Here is a 23,879-nt window from a genome sequence, read left to right as displayed (position 1 = left end):
AGCTGTATAATCCGAGCAGGCACTGCTCCTCCGTTTTGGAGATGTACATTGATGATAACACTCAGAGCCTGACAGAAACTAACCTCCAAAACCACCCTGCTAAGTATAAAGAAACTCAGCAAATCCACTCATTTGTGGCTTGACTTGTTTGAAAGAAAGGTGGAAAGAAACCCCTTGAAACGTTTTTCCTGGTAGTGACTCCGCGAGCAGGGAATTTTCTCCCTGTGCAGCCCAGCTGAACCCCCATGCAAACGAGCCCTGAACAATGTGCCCTACCAGCGCACACACACAAAGCTTTAATAAGAGGATACCATTTATAGGCATCAAGACGGTGCCAAACCGGTGATGCCATTCCACAGGAATCTAAATAAAGAATGATTTTGTGAGTGGAAATGATAAAGTTGTCAAAATGCAGACACTTGGCGCACCCCTTTCCCCGCCGCACCATAATTACACAGTTAGGAAGTAGGTGCCGCTTCTTTCACGCTGATGCATCCTTTATGTAGCGGGTGTAACGTATTGATTTCTAAAAAATGCTTCAATATTAGGCAACATGTTCTGTGTTGACATGGATCAGATGGGAAAGCAGTACATCCAGGCAGTATTTTTAAATAAATGCAGAAAAAAAGGCAAACTGGCATAATGTGGGGAACACAAATATGTTCATTTATTTGCGGTGCGTCTGATTGAGAGGTCGATACCGATGCAGTGAAAGCTCTGGGGTGAAGGACCTCCACAGCACAGGGCTTGGGAGCAACCTCCTCCATCACAAGGAGCAGATCCCTCCTTCCCTGTGTCTTGTGTATAAACTGCAAACCCTGTTCTCTAAAAATCTCAAATCGTCCCTTCCCTATACCAGATTTACCGATGAGCAGCAAGACGAAGCCAGCAGCGTTTCTGTGCTGTTGAGCTCCTTCTTGCTACACAACCCTCTCTTTTTTTTTGCCCACTACCAGCTCATTTGCATGAGGATGACATTTGTTGCTCCAGTAATTTCATCTGATAATGGCCAGCTTGCAAAGCGGATCTGAAAACATATTCCTTAATTATGTGTTGCCAAGCAACGAGAGGGTTTGGCCATAATCACAGAAAGATTATCTTCTCATTGAAGGCCCTGAAAGGTTTAGCTGGAGTAGGACCTGTAAAATTGTCTTCTTTTTTTATTTATTTCCCCTTTTTCTTTTCCAAATAGCCTGAGAGGTTTTCTTCCTGTTAAACTGTATTTTAAAAGTAGAAGCCAAGGTAAGACACGTGGAAGAGTACGGATTAAAAATGGAAGGTGTGGCAGTTTGTAGATGTTTGAACTGTGCTGAGGAGGAGTGTTCACATTTACCCACCAGGGGATAAGCTGAGGTTACAAATATGTTAAGATGTTTTAAAGCATTGAGTGGATGGCAGAAACTTGGCTAAATCCAGGAAAATCTTATTTGCCAGCAGAAAGAGACTGGATGTGTTTTTAGGAGTGACGAGCCTTCTCCTAGCTGTAGCTTTGGCTGTGGATATTTGAGTCACAAGGTGAAAGCAAGTTCAGTATTAAACTCTGTCTCTAAATGGCTGCAAATATTTTCTGTCAGTGTAGGTTAATGTCTTCTCAGGCAGCAGAGGATTATAAAGTGCCCATTACAGTCCAGTCATGTTTTGAAGCTTGTTGTATGGATAAGGCCTTAATATAGATCATTTTCGGGGGTTTTTTAAGTCTTGTTGAAATGCGTGTTGTAATCTTTGTTCCTGTACGTCCAATTTATCATCTTGTGCTGAGCTTTGGCACTCTCTGTGCATTCTGCAGAGCTGCTGTTCACTTTGAAGTTTGGGCAGAGGGCTTGCAGGAGGGTGTCTTCTCCTGCCTGGTGTTTCTGATGGTAGAGGCAGGATCCTGGGCAGGAATACAGGAACACGATGGATGCTTATGGGCCTCTTGCTTTGGCATGGTCAGATAAGGGAAAATCAGAAACGAGATTTATTGCTGCAACTGCTTTGCATTTTGTAAAATAATTGTAAGAAGGTAGATAAATTGTCCTTCCTGGGAATTGCAGAGTTGTATGAGCAGAAGGTGGTGAATGAGCACCCTAAACCCGTTGCTGTGGTGTTGGAGTGACGTCTCAGGAGATGATCCGGCTTCCCATCCCAGGAACTCCCCAGCCACAGCTCTGGCAAAGCCACCGCTCTCTGCGTCATTGAGACCTTGTCTATGAAGCTGTCAGGAATGGCTTCCCCAGGGAGAAACATCCTGGGAGCTGGCTGCTCCTGCATCACCAGTAGTGAACACACTAAGTCGTCTCGGTGGCAAGCATGAAAAAGCCCTGCAAGGTCTGAGTGACAAACGTGTCAGCGGGTGGCTGCTGCCAGAGCTGTCTGTGACAGCCTCGTGCTGGGGTGGGAGGGAAGGCAGGGAAATAAATAGTCCAGGTCAGCAAAGCTGATGAGGGCAAACAGTGTCTCACGGTCACTGATCAGATTGCTGGAGCTCCGCCTCCAAAATGTTGCATCTTCAGTTTATTATGTTTGCTAGTATTTTTATTACATGACTTAATTTACATTTATTTAATCCAATGCTTTAGTTTTAAAGCAGTTGGCAGATAAGAAGTCTTGTGTTTTCCTTGTAGCTAGCCTGGACTTCTCCCAAACAGGGGCCAGTCCAGATTTCTGTGTCTGATGCTGGACTTAGGGAGTGGTGATTCATTGCAAATATGTGTCTTGGATGGTTTTTCAAGCTCTAGTTTACGCATGAAGATGTGAAAGCAAGTGATCCTGTGGGGATGAGGAGCAGGGCTGCCCCATAGAAGCTGTGTAGGTATCATCAGGAAGGAGGAGCAAAATTACTTGGCTGTAAAATTTGGTTGAAAGTCTGACCTTCTCCTGATCTGGGAAAGCTGGGCCAAGGGCAAGTGCCCTCCTTGGACAAGTGGTTTTCTCCAGCGTGAGGGGGATTCATCCTCTCTTTCATCAGCTTAGAGCCCAACTAGAAATACCTTTCACTGTGATTAGCTCAGCTCTGCTTATACTCTTTAACACTTCATTGTGATGCCTTTTATTGGTATTTTCCACCCTGTGACAGATAAAAGCTGTGCTAACCACACATCAGTTGCAGGCTGAAACTCTTCATGTGGGCAACCCCCAAAGAGGAAAGGGCAGGAGCAAGAGCCTTGATGGTTGTTCAAGGGTGCTTAAAAGAGCCTATCAAGGATGGCTAAAAGGGCAACATTTGCCCATTCTTTTAAGCTATTAATTCTTTTAAGCTAATTAATTTAAGCTAAATTGCCATAGCTTTCTCTGGGCAGAGTTTAGCAAGATATTTCATACACAATATAAATTCCCTGAGCATTTGTTGATGTTGGTTTATTCTTTGCACAGTACAGCGGATGTTCAGAAATCAACTTCAGGTTTTCTTCCCTGTGTTTTCTGATTACAGACTGCAGCATGTAATCACAATGTGTACATGGAAGGCAGCTCAATTAACAATACAGACTGAAACAGCACCAAAGGAAGCTCCGTGTACTGAATAAATCTGATTTAATTTGCACATTGACCTGACAGACCATAGCATGTCCTTGGAGCCGTTTCCAGCTAGTGTGTTACTCCAGGTAGAGTTAGTGAGCACTGTGTTCACTGACAAAACCATGGAGTAATCATTTTAACTGAGATCATAACTTCCACACAAAAATACAGATTGGGATAAAATTGAAGTCACCAGAACTGCCCACCTTGGTCGGGTGAATGGCTGAAGAACAGAATGTGTGAGAGATGTGCTACCTTGATATAACACTGACTGTCTCTGCCAATATGCACATAAAATTCACTGATTGCAGAGAATACGCTTTTAAAATACTTTTTTAAAGGTTGAAATACGCTTTTTATAATGGTTTTATCAAAAGCAATATAAAGTGTCAAAGTCATTCCAGTTGCAATTCATTGACTTCAGTGCCGTGGCAATGAAAATGAATTTGGCCTGTCAGAGGAGAATGTGTTGTCAGATGCTCAAGTGTTGTCATCTTCAATTTACACTTTTCTTTCACCCTGTGTCTCTAGTTCTCTAGCATTGTTAGGACTTTCATATATCCAGATCATTCTCTGACTATATTTGCTGACATTTTTTTTTAGCTTTCTCATAAGTAGTTTCCATAGCTACAAACTTCATGTTCAGAGAGGGGGAAAAAAATTTTAAAGGTTTCTGATCATTATTGTATTAAACATTTTTTATATTTCTTCTTCTTTTCATTCTCATAGCGTCACACTACAGCCCAGTTTAATGAAAATGCTGCACAACTGAATAGACTGTTATTTTAAAAGCAAAGTAGGTGCTGAGCTGAATCTTTGAAAAGCAGAAGACCAGCATCACTAAGCCCCTGATGTAGAATAAAGTTTGCAGATGTAGAACTGATATTGGTGAGGTTTATAGATGGCAACTGGCAGTCGAGTTTTTGACTTCTGCACCTAAATAAAACCTGACATTAACAGTGTTCCGCTGGCTTTTGGTAAAGAAAGCTAATTTTTAATCTCTTTTTCTGCTGTTTGTAGTGTTTTGTTAAAGGTGAAATGTTACTTCTGGGGGTGGGATTCATGGGTGTTGTTTTTTCAGTATTTAGTCTGACCTCTCCAGCAGAGAGGTGCTGAGCAGGGCTGAGCTCAGCCTTAGGAGGGGTTTGAACAGGGGTGTTTGGCAGAGCGGGACCCTCTGTGCCAAAGCAGCTTTGTTTAGGGAAACAGAGAGGTTTCAGAGTGCCCGTGCCTGGCCTGGCCAGTGTCCGGGGGCCTTGCCTTCTGCACTCCCAATCCAATTAGCCGCTTCAGAGCAGATGGAGAGGATTAGTGCCCGGCTCTCCTTCCCCCGCCCTCTCCCCCAGTGCAGAGCGTGTCGGGGCCAGCAATCGGCTTAATCGAGTGTCCCATGGCCCAGCAGAACACGGCCCTGGCCCTGTCCAGGCAGGACCACCCCAAGCCCCTTGAAAGCTTCCAGCTGCAGGGCTGGCACAGTTCGTTCTCCAGTGTGATGGCTCCACGTCTTGGGTAGTTTGGAAGCCCTTGACCTACCCTGATTTGCCAGGCATAAATTCCATTTTTTTTGTTTGCAGAGAGTGTCTGCACCATGACCACTAGATTCATGAGCAGCGTGTTCCACCTTTGAACAGCCAGTGCTGGTGCTGCCAGTGGTGGAGGCTTGTGTTCCCATCCCTCCTGTGGCATTCCCTCTCTCATTCCCTCCTGGGTGCACCCCAGGCCTTGGGGTGCACTTCAGCCAGCAAATGTTGGGTGGCCAAGGGCAATGACCTCTTGCCTTGTCTTGTAAATGAAAGCAGAGGCAGGCAAGGAGGGGCTGAGAGAAGAGTGACAGTACAGTGCTGTTCTTGCAGCTCCCAAAAGTATCTTACAGATCCTGGGAAGAGGGTGGTTTAGGCTCTGTAATCTGAGACACAAGCAGGTTGTGATCATAAGAAGGAAACCAGCAGGGCTCACTGAACGGTTGGAGCTGGTGGAGGTCCTTGGTAAACGCTGGTATGAACAGCCAAGATGGCATTCTCATGTTTTATTTATTTATGCAAATATGTATACACATGAAAATGGGGAGAAAAACTCTTAAAAATATAATCAGTGTCTCAGTCATTATCCATTTGGATCAGTGCTTCTTCAGCCTTCATTTTTTGCCAGAAGTGACTTGTTTTGGTTATCGAGCAATTTATTATTTCCTAGCTTGTCACACTGGCTTGGCAAGCAAATAAGCAGACGAGACTTTGCTTAGACAGCAAACACAGTGATAAGAAATAATTTAGGGTATGCTTTTTGTGAAAAGAGTCAGAAAAAGCGGATCAGAACTGAGGTCTCGTTGAAGTATTTGGCATGCACTTTCCAGATGTTGCAGTGGCATCTTCAGGGGCGTTACCTCCATGCCTGGGAGCACTGGGAGTCAGAGGGTGGTGGGATGCAAGAACCTGGTGGTGCCCCCCTGCCTTCCTTGCTGGTCTTGTTAACCTTAACGCTTTTCCTGACACTTGTTCTAACACTGCAAATCCCTGAGCAGTTTCAAGCTGCCTCCCACACACTCCCTTAGTGACCCTGTAGATTATCAGCCTTTTCTTAGGATGGCCCAGTCTCTTAATGGAGTCTCTCACTGTTACCCACTGAGTGGAAAAAAAAACAAAAACCAGAAATGGAGATGTCACACACAGTCATTTGTTGTATTCTCTGCCTTCCTTTCAATGCTTTGTTAGAAAGGTTTAAATGAATGTTCAAAAAGTACAGTGGTTCATGCAAGTGCATGTATTTTGCTTTGTTGATGAAAGGAAACTTGATTAATGTTATGAAGGATAAAAGAGAGTATTCAGTGTGGACAGCAGAGAGCTTGTCAGTATCTAGACTGTCCTGTTGGGACCCTGAAGTAATCAGGAATGCTGAAATGCAGCTTTAGTTATCCCACCTGGCCAGCAATTCCTATTGATCTTTCCTATTGAGCTTTTTCTGTCTTTGAATTCATGTTGAGTGGGCCTGCATGAGAGTGGGAGTTATCTTAGCAGCTGAAACATTTGGCTTAAGAATCTTAAATTTCCATTTCATTCTTGTCTGCAGCATTTGTGGTTCTGTTTCATCCACAGTCAGGGCTAAAAGGTCCAGAAACCAGAATTACTAATAACTGATGACACCAATGCAATGCTGAGCAACCTGTCATGCTCTGCATTAAAATTTTTCCCCTTAGGGTTCATATTTATTCAGCAGGGAAGGTTTTCTCTGGATTTCCCATTCCAGAGGGAGCTGTACTCTGGCCAGAGAGTGAGCTGACTTATCTCCCTGGTGTAGGATAAGCAAGATGCAGAGATATATATCATGGACCAGCAGCCCCATAGTGAGGCTCATCAGCTCTTTTTTACATCAGTTTTCTGTTTCTGAAGCTTCCATGAGAAAGGCCAAAAAAACCCTTAATATTTCTGATTTTTGTAGAATATTTTTCTGGACAGGCAGCTTCCAAAATAGGAAGCAGTGAGTGAAGTTTTGCTTCCACCCGAGAAATGGTGATTTTGTCATTGATTTCAATAGAAGGATTTTACCTTCTCCTGCAAAAGGAACCAGATCTACATCACTGATTTTTATTGCATTTCTTAAAATTAGATCTACAAATCCAACAGTTTCTTTAAGGAAGAGGAACTGCTGATTTCATGCATTGAATGCCTGTGCATTATTAAAAATAATAGGATAGATTTATCAAATGGGTAATGAGTAGGTTCCTTTCTCTGTTTTTCAGTGTTTTAATGAGTAGAGGAAATGTTTGCTATTTGTTTGCTTTCAGGTTTTACCAAGGAGCTCAGGAGATAATTGTCAAATTTCCAAGTGTGTATCAATATTTCATGAAGCTGTTTTCCCTCTGAACACCCACAAGTTGGGTCATTAGCACTGGGATTGCTATTAACAGGCTGAAGCAAGGCAGGAAAGGAAATTCCACCAAACACTTGAAAGTTTGAAAATTTCTGAAACAAAATTCTAGTAGAGGGTTTACAGGTAGAGTAAATATCAGTGATGTTGCTCATTTTCAGATGTTACATTTTAAATATGCGGGAGGATGTTTCTGTGGTTTATGGGCCTGATCTGGACAACACCAAGGCTTATCTCTGTGTGTGTGTGTTTTTTGTGTGTGTTTGGATTCAAGCCCAGCACTTACCACAAATTGGGGTGTACCTTACAGAGATAGAATATCCATCCACGTCATCCTTTGGAAGAAAAACAAATTCCACCTTTCCTACTACCAGCAAATTAAATTGTGTTAAATTATTAAAGCTCAAATTGCTTTTAAATATTGTACCAATCAGCACTGGATGTTGGCTATGTAGTTTTCTGTTTACTATTCAGTTTTGGGTAATTTTTGCGTGGTCTTTGAGATGCAGCAGTGGTTGTATGTTAAAAACTATCATTCTGCTTTGGACGTTTGCCATTTGAAAGAGTTTAAGTTGTGCATACGGTTGAATGTTTCTTTTTTCTTAATTTCTGATATTTTTACATGAAATCATCATATTCCTGTTCTCATTCTGATTAGGCAACTTACTGCATTTTTGGTTTGCTCAGCCTAAAACTGCAGTGTGTCGGACTGGCTTCTGCTCCTACTCATGATCTAGTCTGAAAAATAACTCAGACAATTAAAATTATTCACAGGTATGGACCCACTGTGCTCTGCTATAGAGAGGGTGCAAAATTAATCGATAAATTATTGTGGCTTTTTGACCATTCTAAGTGGCTGGGTTGCCATAAATACTTCACCAGGCACAGCTGAGTGGTAGCTGGGAAAGAGCAGAAGGTGAGACCTGAAACTTGATTGAATGACACCAAGTCTGGAGCATTAGTGTGGAAATCCAAAAGTGTCCAGAGAGCTGTAAGGTGGCTGTTCCACCACAAAAGCATGAATAGAGGGCAGGGACCAGTGGCTCTTCCCTGGAGAAGGAAAGATGGAGTCCTGTGGGAAGGAGAGAGCTGGCTGTTTTGCGGAAGGGTTTGAAGAAGAGCTCAGAAATAGCTGAATATGTCAGAACTGGCCTGTCTATCTGTATTTTGGGATAATTTTAGGATTAGTGACACTATGGGCTACCATAAAGCAAAGGAGGTCACTTGTGAGAGCTAATGGCACTGAGAATCATAGCAGCAGTTGAGGAGGAGAAAGAGAAATGGGAATCATGTAATATTGACACAACAGGAATGTGTGGGGATAGTGAATCTAGTCATGGCTCTATATGACAGAGTTCCAGACTGTAAACAGAGATATTTTTCAGAGGGGAGGTAGTGCTCGGGGTGAAAAATGGGTGCTTTGCTAAGTAAAAATCACTTTGTGATACTTGATTTGCAGCTGTTAGAGGTTCATGAGAGAAATCCAGAGCAGATCCATTTGAAAGCCTTGTCCTTCTGAGGTGACACATGGATAAGAGGAGGTTTGGGAGGTGGGTAGTAGAATCATAGAATCATTAAGGTTGGGAAAGACCTCTAAGATCAGCAATCCAACCATTAACCTGGCACAGCCGGGTCCACCACTAAACCATGTATGTCCCCAAGCACCATATCTACTAAATGTACTGTTCTAGTAAATATGGCTTGTAACTTGTGCTTAGCTCTGAAACTGAGTTTTTCTCTCTTGGTAGTTGTTTCGTGGTAGTGGATGAGCTTTGTCCTGGGAAATGTGATGGGAAGTCCCATCCTACCACGGTCTCCATCTCTGGTACAGCAGTGGGACTGTTTGAGCAGAGGCTGGGTGGTGCATAGCCATGGTGTTTTGTCCTTAGTAGTGGTGGCACTGGAGAGAGGAGTGGTGGTGAGAACAGCAAACCTGGCCATTTGTACCCATCCACGTGCTCTCGTGTGCAGCTGGCAGGAGGGCACAGGCAGGGAGAGGGGTTTGATCAGCAGAGAGGGAGACTGGCCTTTCACAGTCGAGGAGAAGGCAAGTGCGTCACAGGGACATACAGAAAGCAGATCTCACATTGGCTCCTACAAGGCTCAGTGCTCAAGAGGTTTTGCACTGTGCAGATTCATGCTGTGCAAGCAGTTTATGGTAAGGGAAGTTGCAGAGCACTTGGTGAGAGCCAAAGGAGATGCTCCACCATTCTCCCAGGGGGGATAACAAGCTGCTTTTGCTCCAGGAAGGAAGAGGTGTTAGATGCCAGTAAAGAAGAGTGCTGCTGCTCTAACTTCCTTCTGAAAAGCCTCTCCTGCTCCTCCCAGAGCCCTCAGGCTCCAGAGCTGCAGCTGGACTCTAGAAGAGTTTGCAATGGAGTTGCCACCCAGCTTTTGGTAGTTTTATGGTTTGGTTGTGGATTCCTTGCACCAGGTGCTTCCCTCTGATGCCCCCTGTAATGGGAAGAATCTGTCTGTACTCTGGACAGTTTCCTGGGAAATCTCCAATTTCCTTTACTCCCACTCTGGGATATTATTAGGCACATGAGTTAATATGCCTCTTACCTATTTGGTTTTTTAATCTGTTCATAAGGCACTTAGAGCAAAACAGTACTTTGAAGAAGTAACATATACTAAGAGATGCTGGATGGCCCAGGCAGCAGCCAGGCTGCACACACCACTGGGTGTAGGCAAAGCTGGAAACTGCCCCATAGAGTCAAAGGGAGCAGCTTTCTTCCAGTGCAAACACATCTGGAGAAGTGGGAGAGGAAGGAAGAAGGTAGGAGAGCAGAAGAGAGGGGAAAATACTGAAATCAGCAACAGTAAGCCAACCAAAATATTGCAGGGGACAGAGGGTTCCCTCAAGGTAGCCAGTTTCTAGGAAAGTATTCCATGCTTGGTAAGAACAGTGCTGGTAGCAGTCACAGAATGTTTGTGTTCCAAGTTTTCTGTGCGTTCCTCTTTTCAAGTTGGCGCAGTTACATGCTTTGTTTGTTTGCCTCTAACTCCTGCCCTTCATGGTGTTAGAAATACTCTGACTCGAGTCCATCCAAATTCAGCAGTGTTGGTCAGTGGGTTATGAGCCCTTGGGGTTTGAGCAAAGGTTTCCAATCAGAATTTGGCAAAATATCAAGTTAAAATTGTGTTGGTTTTGTTTGTTTTTTTTTTTTTTAAACAAAGCTCTATTCCACGACTTCACTATAATTTTCTCATAAACACTGTGTAACCTGTGCTTTGCTGCTTTGTATCAAGCCACATGGAGCTCCTGGCTGTCAGTGTAAGGTAATTTTGAAGATCTCGTGGAGAGATGTCCATATTCTCCTGTCAAGTTTATAGTGGTCCTTTTCTATCTCCTGCATGGAAGAGGATCTTGAGGGTGTCCTCTGAGATTTTCTTTCTGGAGCCACGCTCCAAAAACACAACCTTCCTGCCACCATTGCTCTCCAGTCACCTGTCTGCAGCCCACAACCGTGCTCCTCAGTGTCCCTCACGTCAGACACCTGTGTTTCATTTCGTTGAAGTTTGAAGCAGGAAACCCAAACCCCAAACTGTGCTCAGTCAGACAGGGAGGCTCCCCCTGCAGCGAGGAGCGTGCGCAGCCCTGGGAGGCCACAGCTTCATCTTCAATTACAGTGAGAGCGTCTCAAGTGCACCCCTGGAAACAGTCCATGACCCGTGTTTCTGCTTGGCCAGAGTCCTGTGCTTAGGAGAGGCATCAGCATGTTGGTTTTCTGCTGCAGCCAGAGTGTTTTGTCCTTTTTCCTTCCCAGTCTCCCCAGATGCTGCTGCTTCCCCGGCAGCGCTGTTTTGGCACTGAACATTTGAATTTCCACAGCAGGATGTTCAGTTGTCTCAGCATGACAGGTATCAGCTTCTTTCTGATCACAGGTGTGAGATGCTGCTTGGATTGACAGATTCACAGGTGACCAGCACTGGGAAAAGCTGCAGTTTCCCTACCTGTGGTTTTCTTCATCTCTGTCCCTGGGGTGGTTTGAGAGATGTGCACACTCTGAGATGTCTCTTCTTGGAGAATTTGTTGTGCTGGGGATCTGGTCTGCTGTTTAAAAAAGCAACACAGCTTTCCTGGTTAGTATTTTCCATCTCTGAAGACCACCCACCCACCACTGCTGCTGTGCCAACAGGGATTCTGGAATGCTATTGCAGCTGGGTTGACTGATGCTCTGAGAACATGCCAGTTGTCTCATGGACCATGTGTGGTTGCAGCCCACAACGTGAAATGCTTAGCTCCAGTAGGGATGTCCAGGGGATAGAGTGACAGCTCATCAAAACTAGACAGCAGTTCTCTATTTGACATCTTGGGGTCAAAAACTGTCAGTTCCTTATTTTTTACGGTGTCTTAAATCGCCTGGAGAGTGTTTTGAGCCTTGTCAAAATGAATTAATTAAGGCCAAGTCATATTCACAAGCTTGTGCTGCTCTGATTCAGCAGCAGGACCATGCTTGGTTTTCAGCCTGATAATTACAAGTGGTTTTGGAGGATCTGGGGGGCTGATAGAGCTGGTTTGTGTTTCCTCCAGAGCTACATGTGCTACAGTTTTTACTTGCTCTTTGCCTTGGCAGTCTCTAGCATTGTTTTCCTCCTCCTTAGGAACACAGCCAATTTTCTAATTAAGGAAACCACTCTGCAGCCATTGTGGCTGTTCATTTAAGTTCTTTGTCCTTAAGTTTCCAGCTCCCCAAAAGATTTGAAGTCAGTCCTTACTCCAGCTGGAGGAGGACAAGAGCTTGGGCTCAGGGCAGGCTCTTTCTCTAACTCTGTTAAGAAGCAGGCACTGGGCAGCACATTCACTTCATAAGAGCTTCAAATCCACCTCTGGCTATGACAAATACTGCTGAGGTTATTTTTCTATTGGATTCTTATATAAAATGAGAAATAAATATCACTTTGTGCTGGGCTTTACTGCTTACTGGGCTTTGAGCCTAAAAGGATTTAAAAGTCATCATGCTCTGAGGGAAAGTCGTAGTGAGAAAGAGGAGATGGGGGGTTGCTCCAGCCAGCTGTTGGGATTTGGGAAAAGGCTTGTCCTGACCGATGGAAAGGAGACGGAGAGGCAGCCAGAGCTTGTGCAGCTACGCCCACTGAGATTAAGACCAAATTAGAAACTCAGCTTGCAGGGGTTTATCATTTCCTTTATATTATGGCATTAATAAACGCAAATCTTTATCTTTTAGTCATTATCCTCTCTTGTATCTTTTGTTAATGAGCACTCTCCTTAGTTCAGGCTGCGCTTATAACTGGATAGGGAGGAAGGAGACACGTTCATTATTGTGCCATGCAGAAGTACCTGAGTGTGTGAGGAAAGAATATGGGCACTTCTTAGGGTGTACCAGCTCCTCCTGTCAGCCTGGAGCTGGACAAGAGTCCTGGGGAAAAAACCATGTTAATGCAGCACAGTTCAGTGCTTTTGGTATTTCACAGCGAAGCACAATAACATTTTTTCTCGTTTTGTTTCTGAAGTACATAAAATTCAGAACATATGCACCACGTCAGGGATGCTCTTGCAAGTCAGTCCAGAGAAAATGCTCAGATCAGGGCTGGTCAGCCACCCAGTAGGAACTCTTAAACTGAAAGGCAGTGGGGTTAGATTAGATATAAGGAAGACCCTAATTACTGTGAGGGTGGTGAGGCCCTGGCACAGGTTGCCCAGAGAAGCTGTGGCTGCCCCATCCCTGGAAGTGTCCAAGACCAGTTTGGATGGGTCTTGGAGCAACCTGGGCTAGTGGAAGGTGTCCCTGCCCGTGGTAGGGGGTTGGAACTGGATGATCTTTGAGGTCTCTTCCAACCCAAACCATTCTGTGATTTGATGATTCCATTACTCCTGCACAACTTGGCTTCACTGTGGAGAGCCACAGGGGCCTGGTGCTCAGCTAGGGTTGGGCTCTCCATCCCAGTCGATCTGCTTTCCATCCTAGATAGATCCCATATGGAAGGGAGCTCTCTACTAGCCAAAATAAAGACACTCAGCAATCTGCCAGAGCCAGTTAAAGCATGTAGTCTGTTACAGGCAGAAAGAAATACAGTTTGGGGTAGAGAATACAAAATACATTTGCAAGGCATCTGAGCCTGATGCTAAGACATTCTTTCTCTCAACATTGTTGTTGCCAATAGCTTCTCTTGTGCTCAGACCAAAACTATTTAGGGTGGAACATTTGCTCCCTACTTTCTAGCAAGCCTGGTCACAGGAATGAAGAATGGATTCTTTTAGTGGCCGCAGCTGGTTTGAATGATCCCCACACTGAACCCATTGACTCCAGGCACTCCTCATGTGATTCACAAGGAAGTAGCAACTGGTTTTTTGTTTGTGTGCCCAGCAGGGGCAGAAACAGTGGAGCAGTCTCAAGTTGGTTGCTTGAATCCAGGCACATGCCAGGAGGAGTTCCCATGCACACTCTGTACCTCACACAGCAAACATGGTTCACCAGCTCAGTCCAAAGGCAGGAGTCAAAAAAGGGTGAGATGTTTTGTTGTCATGGGTGTCTGTGCTACATCCTCACCAACACCTCCTGCAGGGCCCCCAGAGAGCACACCAGCATGGCTGTATTTGGTACAGGTCCATCATGTTCATTCACTGAGAGCTGGAAGACAAGTCCTTCACGAGAGTTGTGACCCTTGTGTTACATACAAAGCAACACAAAAAGTCACAAAACCCATCCATATCAGTTGGCAAGACCTCGAATCTGGCACTGAGAGGGATTGGCACCTCTCGATTTCTGCTTTTTCTGAGAAGCAACAAAATAGCTTGTTTTGGTAAACTCAAGGAATCGTTTCCAGACCCTGTGACAAATCTGCATCTCTTGTTCTAGGGATCTCTCTGTTGGCTTTTAAGCTGAAGGAGAATTGATTTAGATTAGATATCAGGAAGAAACTCTTCCCTGGGAGGGCAACAAGACCCTGGCACAGGTTGCCCAGAGAAGCTGTGGCTGCCCCATCCCTGGAAGTGTTCAGGGCTGGGTTGAACGAGGTTTGAAGCAATCTGGTTTAGCAGCCTTGACAAGGGGTGGAATGGATGGTCTTTGAGGTCTCTTCCAACCCAAACCATTCTAGAATTCTGTAATTTTTAATGTTGAGAGCAACTTCTACCAAGTTTCTACAGAAGAATCACCTTCCTTTATCCTTCTGAAGGAAGAGGCCTTCAGGGATACAAATGGACACAGAAAGTGTCTGCTCGCAGAGAGAGGACAACAGGTCAAGGAAAGTGACCCATTTGTTGGGCTGAGAGCCAGGGAGAGATTTGGGGAAAAAAAGTAATGCCACTGCATGGAAGGGGAATCGGTGGTAATTACTAAGCCATCTCTGTCTTCTTAGTCAGCTGGCCAAGCGCTACGGATTTTTTGGCACTATATTGGATTTTTCAAATTTTATTATCAAAGATTTTAATTAGAGGAATAGATTACACTGAGTACTGAACACTTATCTCTGAGGTGTGGAGAATGAATGAATGCTGGAATGAATGCTGAAAACAGGGGCATATTTGTGTGTGACACTGTGCAATGCTCCTGTAGCTGGTTGTCCTGATGAGTACCGTGTCTGTCTTCACCTCTTTGCCAGTAACCTGTGCCTCTTGGTCACAGCCAGCGGGGTGGTTTTGTGTCATTGGCAGCTCTTGTGCAAGGGGATTTGGGATCCCCAGGACCCAGGCACCATGTAGGATCATTGTTGCTGCAGGAACTTCTTTTTCAAGACCACAGGGAGCTCTCTCAGCTCACCCAGTTCATTTGGTATGTTTTGTAATCTGCATGATCTAATCAAGTGTATGAACATGTAGACAGGGGTGTGATGCATCAGCACCCTTCTTTGCCAACTACTTCCTACTGCAAGGCAGGAAACTTTGTCCACTTTCTGAAACTCTCCCTTTCCCTCTCTTCCCCTGCCTTGTTCCCAACCAAGAAATGAAACCTGATTGGTTCATTTTACCATACCTCACTTTGGGGAAGGTTTAGGGCACAATTTTAAAACTTAAAAAAAAACAAAACACCACCAAACGACTGAGAATAACCACATGTGTATAACTACAGCTCTTGGGTTGATAGGTGATGGGTTTTACTGAACCAATAAAATAGTGAAAACAGTTAGAGGAAAATAGCTTACTGCAGTGATATAGTTCAGTGTGATTTACAGTTTTATAACTGTAGGCAAATGTGAAATATTTTTCACTATCTTGAGTATACATTATTAGATAAACCTATATCCTGAGCTTACCTACATCAGCACCAACTTTTTCTCTGTGATAGTGAAGAGACATAAAAATGAAGATATTTTCAGCCCATTAGAGTTAACGTGGTTTCAAGAGCAGTCAGTTTCTCTACAGTCTGGATTTTATTTGTCTCTTAATGTGCTGAGGATGCCTGTAGGAAATGCCTCCCAGCAGCCGAGGGAGTTGCACTGTAGCAAATGCTTTGCATGCACAAGAAAATAAGACACCTTACTGACCAAAACACCAGCTCAGGAAAAACAGAGAGAAAATATGAATCTGGGCAGGAATTCTTTGTTCCAGCATCCTGATCTCCTCCCTTCAGCTCTTGTTGCATTGCTGAGGTTGCCCCCCCCGTGGGGGGCAAGAACAGGACTGCCCTGTCCTTCAGTGAGGTCCTTCATGCCTCACTCTGTGGCCAAAGGGGTGTGGTGGATTTTGAGGGCTCCTAGAGCACAGCCTGGAGCTGGGACAAGCTGCTTCCCAAGGGAGTGGGAGGGTAGGAATCAGCCAGTCATCCATGGTGCCCCAGGGTGGTGGTCAGACCTCTGTGGGGCCCCACATGGTCAGGGGGGAGGTGGGTGTCGAACTGCTATAGCACAGGGAATAGCTCATGGTTCTTGGAATTGAAAAATGAGGATCTGCCAGTGTGTTATCTGGATTAATGAAGATGAAATGTGCTGTATAAATACATCAGAAGCGTGATAGTGCCGTTATCCCTTGGGCTACTCTGGCTCACAAGGAGAAAAGGTTGATTTGTGTTTGTAGATGATTTCACTTGCTCTACCAATGTTCAGTTTTGTTTTAGTATAAAACCCAGGGAGCGTGTATTTTTTTTGCTCAGAGATGGAGCAGATTAGCAAAGATTTTTCTAGATTATTGTATCTTAAATAGCTCTGGTTTAAGATGTTTCATCTGTCATTACTTGTTAGCGATACTATTTTAAACACTGATGATAAATTAGGGAGGTTACAAGCTCTATTACCCAAGGAACTGTGTAATATTTGGACATTGAACATGGTTTCCATAAACCAGGGGGCTGACAGGGCTTAGTGCCCTTCAGCTGGTGTGAGAGAGGTGGAGATGGAGCAGCTGCAGGGGTAGTATTTGCAAAATGATGGGGCTTTAACGTTGCTTTGACTTGAGCCCGCCCTACGTGTACAGGAAAAGCCCGTGTGGAAACCCTTGCTGGGGTGATGATCATCACTTGTGCTGACAGGTGGAGGGTCCCAGGGTGAATGGGTGCTTTTGGTATCAAAAATTTGGTGGTGGTGTTCGGTTGGCATTGCCTGGCCCCCTGTCTTAATTTAAGATGTGAAATCTGTGGCTGGGGATTATCACTAATCCACAGAATGTTTTTAGGGTCTGGGATGAGAAAAAATGTTTGGTATGTTCTCACCCATTCCTAGTGCACGTTCTTCATCCAGGGCCCAAGAACAGCCTGGATGGAAAGATCTGGAGGGGTTTGCTTCAGCCTCCAAAGCTTAGAGAGGAGGAGGAAGGTGAAGTGAGCTGGAGGCACCACAGCTTCCTCCCTGGTCCTTACTTGGAGCTTTCTTCCATTGTACCAAAAGAAATCACATCTGTGACGTTATATGAGATCTTTTTGGAAGAGTTTTGGGCTGTTCTGGCCCTGTTCAGGTTCAGAGGCTGTTGTCCAGACCTGCAGCCCGTATTTTGCAGCCAGGCAGGAATGCTAGAGGCCAGGAAAAGCCTGATAAAGAACGGGAAAGTTAATCATTAAACTTTTGGTTATCTTTATTCAGCCTGGAAAACTGAAGCCAGACAAGGTTTGCAGGGAGAGATAATATCTTTTATTAGACCAGCTTGTATGGTTAGAAAAAAACACACGTGCTTCTGGGACCATGTGCTTTTCTTCAGATCTCCACAAGTGCACAATGCATTAAAAATAAAATTCATTTAATTTTCAAAAGGTTCAGAGGATATTTGAAAGAATTGAATTCAAAAGCAAGTTACAAAAAAATATCTCATTTGGTTAAATTTGATTTGGACATTTTAAGAAAGATTTAATATCCCTGAATTACAAAAGACTTTTTTTCTGGCTTGAAGTTTACTCATAGAAACCTGACATCTGTGTGCCAAAGGGTGGTCCAGCCCTGGCACAGCTGCCCAGGGCAGAGGTGGAGTCCCCATCCCAGGAGGGATTTAAAAGCTGTATAGATGTGGCACTTGAGGACATGGGTTAGTGGTGGCCTTGGCAGTGCTGGGGGAATGGTTGGATTTGATGATCTTTGAGGGTTTTTCAACTTAAAGGACTCTATGATTCTAAGAAGTCAAAATTTCTACATTCAGCCTCAAAAGCGTGTTCTTTTGTGCACCTGAAAATCTTTATAACTCTATGGTCGTGCTCTTATTTCTTGCTGAAATACCTACAAGGCCATTTTGCAACCTCAAGATGCTCTCAAGAACCAGGAGTTATTGGTGAGCAGCCAGTGAGACTCTACAGGGCTGCAAAGTCAGAAATGTTAAGAAGGTTGAGTTTAGTATACAGAGTTCTCTGCTCTGACCACCACTATTTTTGCCCTCAGTGTAAAAAAAAAAAAGTGATTAAATGATCATATTCTAAGATGTGGAAGTTTGTAAATAATAAGTGTATTGTTATTAATCAAGATAATTTCTCTGTTCCGGGAGATAAGATGTTATTATTAATAACATTTCCAGTGAGAGGTTTTGTGTGTTCACCCTGACCTCATGAAATCTTCAGCCTGCAATCCAGTTTTTTGTTGAGTGTTTCCTTTTTTCTTTTCTGAGTGCTTTTTTTTTTTTTTTGATAGCCTTCTACATCATCCAGTACACCAATTTAAAATTCCCTCAATCCAGCTTAGTCTCAGCTGTATTAATGCATTGCTCGAGGGCACAAATAGCTAAAAAGGGCTGTATTGTGTGGCATCTCTAAAATCTTTTTTCAGAGAAGTTGGATAAAGAGATTGAGGTTTCTTGGGGGGAGGGGGGGTTATGGGTTGTGGTGATTTTTTTTTCCCAGCTGAGTGAACAGCCTTGCAGGTGGCTCAGAAAGATGTCAGGGCAGGAGATGCTACTGGACCCCACATCACCCCATTCCTTGAGCATTCCAGCTCCTCTGGGAAGGTGGCTGCAAACACAGTGTGGGGTCCTTCTTCGTTTTACTGATGTATCTGGGGAGACAGCTTTACAGCAACGTTGAAAATAATCAAATATATTGGTTAGGGAACACGGGTTGAAGCAGGATTGAGTTTCTCTTCGATGTTTTTCCTAGGATGTTACACATAGAGCTCTGTCTTCTTAATGTGGTCATGACTGGGAAATACTGCCTGAGGTACAACCAGTCTTTTTCAAAAAAACCCAGAAACTACTGGGATTCACAGAATGATTGAATGGTTTGGGTTGGAAGGGACCTTTTAAGGTCATCGAGTCCACCCCCCTGCATGAGCAAGGACATCTTCAGCCAGACCAGGTTGCTCAGAGCCCCAAAGGGTGAAAAGCCTCCCTCTGTAAACTGTTCCTCAAAGGATAAAATCAATTCTTCTGTACATCTTTCCAGTGCTGCATGGTGCAATTATCTCCTTTATCTCCCATGACAGTGCACCTTCCTGTCTGGCACATCCTGGATAATGTGCCTGGAGGGAATATCAGCCCCATCCAGGGAGCTGTTGCTGTTATGGACAGCGCAGGCTGAAACATGGGATGAGCTGGAGCACGTGCTTGAGCATTGTCCTCCTCCATGGTGGGTTTCCTGGTGACCTCAGTGACTTCCCTGGCTGAGAGGAGAAGGGCCAGGACCTGGGGAGCTCTGGGATGGGCATTCTGCCTCCAGGGACCTCCCACCCAGGCTGAGGCCACGCTCGAGATGCAGAGGTGGTGGAGCACAGATTTTGTTTGCTAACCCTGGGAGAGCAGGTGAGGTTTGGTGGTCGCTGCCAAGCCTGGAGTTTTGTTTGCCCTGTTTTTATGGTTCTGCGCTGCTTTAAGTGTCAACAGGGATATAATGTGTGCCCTGTTTGGTTTTTTAAAGTGTAACCATGATAAAATCCTACGATAGACTTGTAAAGCATTAGTTGTAAAAGCAAATCAAGTTTAATAGCAAGTAGGTTGTAGTTAAGTGCTTTCAAATGTTAGTATTTGGGGTTTTTTTCTCGCTTAGTTATAATCCAGTGCTACAGGGAAGTGAGGGTGTTTATCTTAGGGAAATGAGTGGGATTTGCAGGCATTCATCACCTCCCAGGACTTTCCAGGGTTATTCCCTCACTTGTGTACTTCCATTTTGCCATCCTTTCTGCACTAAGAGGAATTGGTCTCAAATTCCTCCAAGGGTGATGGAGAGAGCACAGAGGAGCACCAGGTACAGACTGGGAAGGGGAAAGAAATGGGGAAAAAGTGGTGAGAAACTAGGACAACAAAAGCAGGAGCCTTTTTTGGGCTGGAGAAAAGCTGGAAGCCATGGCAGTTCTTGATCTTCCTCTCTGTGCTGAGATTTCCTTCATTTAATCTTCGCTGTGGAAGTGGGGTGGGGATGTGAGAGAGGAGAAAGTTATCAAAGGTCCGGTGCCCTCAGCAGAAATGTTCCCGTTCGTAGGCTGAGCGGTGGCTGTTCCGGTCTCCAGAAGGGATGACCTTGCAGTGGGGTCGCTGAACAGACGGTTCCAGCTGGGCCTGTGAGCTTGGCAAGGGCCCAGGAGCTATTTTAATAGGTCTTAGAAGGGACGAGGCCTTGGCAAGACCTGTGGGTTTGGAGTGAGCTCACCGTTTTTCCTCTTGTAGCGAACAAGCATCATGCAAGCTGTGGAAGAGCCCCCGGGAACACACATGGTGTGGCTCACAGGGCTCAGGGACAACCCAGGGACAGCCCATGTGCTGCTCTGTCTGCCAGAGCACATCACTCACTGCTCCTGGCTGGAAGCTCCTGTGCCTTTTATCACTTTTAATGAAGGCGCTGGGGATGTCCGGGTGGATTTGAAGGATTGGAGCCATCCCTTGCCCCAGGCCAGGGCTTCGGCTGCTCCCTGGCCCATCTGCACTGTGTGCAGGAGGAGCTGAGGCAGCTGCCAGCCCTTCTTGGCACTCTGTGCTTGGCCAAAGGTTGTTTTGGGGAGGCTCCTACAGTCAAGCTGGGCTCTCACTGAAAGCTCCCACATGCCCTCATGGAAAGAGCATGAGGTAAAGCCTGGGATGGATCCTCGGTGGGTTGTTGTCCCTTCTGGCTGTAAAAGAGTGATTTTAGATGACAACAGCTACAGGTGGACATGGAAATGAGGATTTATATTCCAAAAGGCTGCCCAGGCTCCCACCCCAGCAACTAGGTCCTGTCTCTCCAGAGAAAAAGTCTCCTCCGACATTGTCTTGACCCTCCCGTGAGGTCTAAACCTCCAGCAGATCTCAGGAATTCCAGGAGCAAAGCAGAGCAGCACATAGGAAGCCCTGTGTACATGTTCCTTAAAAGATTAAGAGCACTTTCTGTCCAGCTTAATGGGTAGGACTAATGTCAGTGGTTAAAAGCATAATTTTTTTCCTACAAGTATCTCCCAACGTGGCATTTTCTTTGTTTTCCACTCAGAATCTCTCATTATCAATGTGCAAACACAAGTTCCAAAGGTGCTGGTGGCACATGGACAGCTGGTGTGATTGAATCCTTCTCACTTCCCAAAACTGTATCCAAGTGCTTATTTTGATAGTTTACCTTTTCTTTTTTCAATTCGAGGGAAATTCCCAGTCTAAACCATGGGGCTGTCGCTGGTCTGTCTGTGTGATAAAGCCAAGTTTGCACCCCACAGTGCTGGTACGTTGTGGACAGCCCTGCTTCTGGTCTGGTGGGGGTCTCAGGCAGCAGAATTCCAGGCTGTCTCCATGCCAGCGCTGTCACTGTTGGTTGACAGGCTCGTCTGTAGCCTTGATTTCTCTATGTCATATTCCAAAACATCTTTACAGGCTCTGAATCCCTCAGGGCAGTTTGAAGTCCGAGCAGCCTCCTGCCCAGATGGCCAATCTCAGCAGCTCTCCCCTGGCAGCAGAATCCTTCTTCCTTGGGTTTATTTATTTTATCTTAAAAAAAAAAAAAATAAAACAAAAGAAACCCAACCAAAATCCAAAACAATGAAAGCTGTCCATTTCCTGGAGCAGCTCAATTGTTTTTTTTTACTGCTGTACTTTGTTTCCATTTGGATAGAAGGGAAAAGATAACTGGATAAAGAGGATAGGGAGGGACCCTTAGGAGAGCTGGCGCGGGATGTCGTCCCTCCTGCATGATGCCACATGGCTGGAATGTGTGGCTCAGAGGTGAACATCACACCCATGAAAAATAAAGGAGATATACTGCAGCTCAAGTGGCAGCATGGGAGAGTGCTGGATAATATCAGGAGGGCTGTCCACTGAGCACCAGGAATTTGTTTCCAGCACTGGGCTTGGTAATGGAGCACATTCAAGGCGAATTTGTTGGGATTTTTGCTACCTTCTCCATATTTTTTTAATAGGAGCTGCAGAGCTCAGCCCTGGGCAGTGGGACAGTCTGAGTGTCTGCATGGTGTCTGAATCTGCCACACAGACCCTAACTGGATTTTTCCCCTTTTTTCCCCATCCTTCTCTTTCAAAAAAAAGAACACAAGAAACCAAGCTCTTCTGAACAAGCAGTTTCTCTCCCAGGTGCTTCTTTTAGCTTTCTTGGTAGCATCCCTCACCACCCCATATGGCCTCTCCATCTGCTCTGCTGTCTCTCTCCCATGCCCTGGCAGCTCCCACTGCCTCCCCGGTTTTGCCATCCCATCCATCCATCCATTCCCTCCTCTGCACTCCTGCTCCTCAGGGTCCCTGGAGGCCCTGGGCCCCAGTGCATCCCTCAGGCACCCCTGCATCCCATCACCTTATATGGCCATGAGGAGTTCCACCTTAGACCTTGCTTAGCTCCTCTTGAAGTCACTCCTTAACTCACCTGTGACCTGGGGAAGTTGGTGTTTGTAGACACGGATTTACCGACCTGACGATCTGGGAATAACCAAAACACCCACTTTTTGATATGTAGCACAGGCCATGTGTTATTATTCCATTACTCTTTTATTGCATTAATACCAGTTTATATCCTTGCAGCTGTATCTGGATGAGATTTAGTTCATCCCAGAGTTTACTCCATAGAAAAGTGCTCCAGAGTTTTGGAAAGCTTGTGCTTGGCTTTCGTGCCCCAGAATTGCATCCCTGTGGCATCAGCAGTGGGTAACACTTATCCAAGTGCTTTAACAGGGTACACAAAAGGTGGTGTTTCTGGTGTGTGTGTCTACAGGAATTCAAATAAGAGTGAGAAAGTACCTTGTGTATATATATATATTTTAACTGAGCATTTCTTTGTTGCTGCTGTGTCTGTAGTTCAGCTGGGAACTGTACCCGTGGTGCTTCTATCAGCTAATGAGGATATTGTTTTATACGGGAATTTCCCATGAATTTTTAAAAATACTTGCTTGAAGGAAGCCCTGAAAAGTTACTGAAAAGGGAACTGGCCAAAGTCCAGCTCCTGTGTGCTGATGGGAGGAAATGTGCTGGAGAGGTCAGGGCTTTGCTTTGCGTCAGTTCAAACATCCAGGTCTCCTCTGAAGCAGAAGATTTTGCAGTCTTCCCCTGGTAGGGTCCTGGCAGTCTCCAAGATGCTTTGCTTAAAAAAAAACAAAACAAAACAAAAAAAAAGAAGGATGTGATTACTTATTAAAAAAAAAAATATTGATGTCACTTTCTAAACTTGCCATGTATTTGTGTGGCTTCTGTCTGCACGGTACCAAGTGCCTCCAGATTATTTGCAATTAGAAAAAACAGTAAATATCTGTTTGTTGGGTTTTCTTTCCCCCAAGTGTGAGATAAAATTCGTGTCTTATTTTATTTTTACGTATGCATTTATCATGAGAAGCATTTATTAACTGGAAAAGTGAAAGGAAGAGCATCACTAGTGAGCACAGTGTGGTTGAGGAGGATGGTCCTCTGGGACCATCACAGTGCCTTTCCAAAACATCTGTGTCCTCACAGAAACCTTCACTGGCACCTTTGCCACTCGCCTTTCTGCTTGTAGGTGATGCAGCTCGACCCCCCCACCCCCTTGTGTTATCTGTGACTTCAGGAGAGAAACCCCTCCATGTACCCTGCTTACCCCACTGCTTTGTGTTTGTTTTTGTGGTGCTGCAGCTCAAGGCTATCAGCCTGTTTCAGGAGCCTCCTTCAACATGCTCTGCGTGGAAAGGCATGTTTCATTTTTAAGTAAAAAAAAAAAAAAAAAAAAAAAAAACCTCACACAAAAAAACCCAAACAAACATAAAACACAGCGTGGCACAGATTAAATCCATTT

The 23,879-nt window shown here is 44.9% G+C and overlaps 1 protein-coding gene across 3 annotated transcripts in view; it reads left to right on the top strand.

Annotated features, from left to right (window-relative positions):
- CTBP2 (C-terminal binding protein 2) overlaps window positions 1-23,879 on the top strand; it is a 70,217-nt gene that overhangs the window by 29,573 nt on the left and 16,765 nt on the right. The window lies entirely within an intron of this gene.

This window comes from Lepidothrix coronata, unplaced genomic scaffold (assembly GCF_001604755.1).
Source record: "Lepidothrix coronata isolate B3197 unplaced genomic scaffold, Lepidothrix_coronata-1.0 Scaffold25, whole genome shotgun sequence".
Classification (NCBI taxonomy): domain Eukaryota; kingdom Metazoa; phylum Chordata; class Aves; order Passeriformes; family Pipridae; genus Lepidothrix; species Lepidothrix coronata.
The sequence above is the reverse complement of the archived record's forward strand: the minus strand, read 5'-3'. Positions and strand labels throughout refer to the sequence as shown.